Raw genomic sequence first — 867 nt, 5'->3', positions numbered from 1 at the left:
GCGGTAAAAAAGAAGTGATTCTTACCATTTGCTACAGCATGGATGGAAATGCAGACCATTAGGCTAAGTGAAATAAGCCAGTCAGATATAGATAAATGTCACACGATCTCACTCATTTGTGAAATATAAAAAAAACACCATAAACTGATGAACAAAATAGATCTAGAGACACAGAATCATCAAACAGACTGTCAAACTACAGAGGGAAGGCAGGGGAGAGTTGGGGGGAGTGGTTAGAGATAAACCGAAGGACTTGTATTCATGCATATAAGCATAACCGATGGACACAAGACACTGGGAGGGGGGTGAGGGCATGTGCCAGGGGATAGGGGAGGCTGGAGGAAGGTCAATTGGGAAAAAAAAAAGGAGACATATGTACTACTATTTGTAATACTTTAAACAATAAAAAAGGGGGAAAAATAAAGGAAATAAAAAATATATACAAAAAGGTAAAACTTTTCAATTATAAAAAGTACACTTTCTTCATTGAAATATATGAAAAATAAAATAAAAATCATGCAGAATTCCTCTCCCTTCTCCCCATTATGAATCACTGTTAAAACATTTTGGTGTATTTCCTTCTAGATTTCTGCCTGTGTGTGTGTGTGTACACACATTTAATTTTTGTGTTATATATACACCACAATTTTGCTTGTTTTTATAAAAATGGAATCATCTTTACACTAATAAAAGAGAAAAATGGTAATTGGCATACGAGCTACCCTTTTCATTGGCTAATCAGGGCTATATGCAAATTAACTGCCAACTCAGATGGCAGTTAACTGACAACAAAATGGTGGTTAATTTGCATATGTAGGCACAATGCAGGGAGGTGAAAGGGAAAGCAGGAAGAAGCCCCCTGCCACT

The 867-nt window shown here is 36.6% G+C and overlaps 1 protein-coding gene and 1 long non-coding RNA gene across 3 annotated transcripts in view; one reads left to right on the top strand and one right to left on the bottom strand.

Moving 5' to 3' along the window:
* The window catches only part of DENND1A (DENN/MADD domain containing 1A), a 446,857-nt gene that overhangs the window by 205,140 nt on the left and 240,850 nt on the right, over positions 1–867 (bottom strand). The gene's annotated exons all lie outside the window — the stretch shown is intronic.
* LOC107183888 overlaps positions 1–867 on the top strand; it is an 11,317-nt gene that overhangs the window by 9,313 nt on the left and 1,137 nt on the right. The window lies entirely within an intron of this gene.

The sequence above is a fragment of the Myotis davidii genome, unplaced genomic scaffold, assembly GCF_000327345.1.
Source record: "Myotis davidii unplaced genomic scaffold, ASM32734v1 scaffold142, whole genome shotgun sequence".
NCBI lineage: Eukaryota > Metazoa > Chordata > Mammalia > Chiroptera > Vespertilionidae > Myotis > Myotis davidii.
This window is presented reverse-complemented; position numbering and strand designations above follow the sequence as displayed.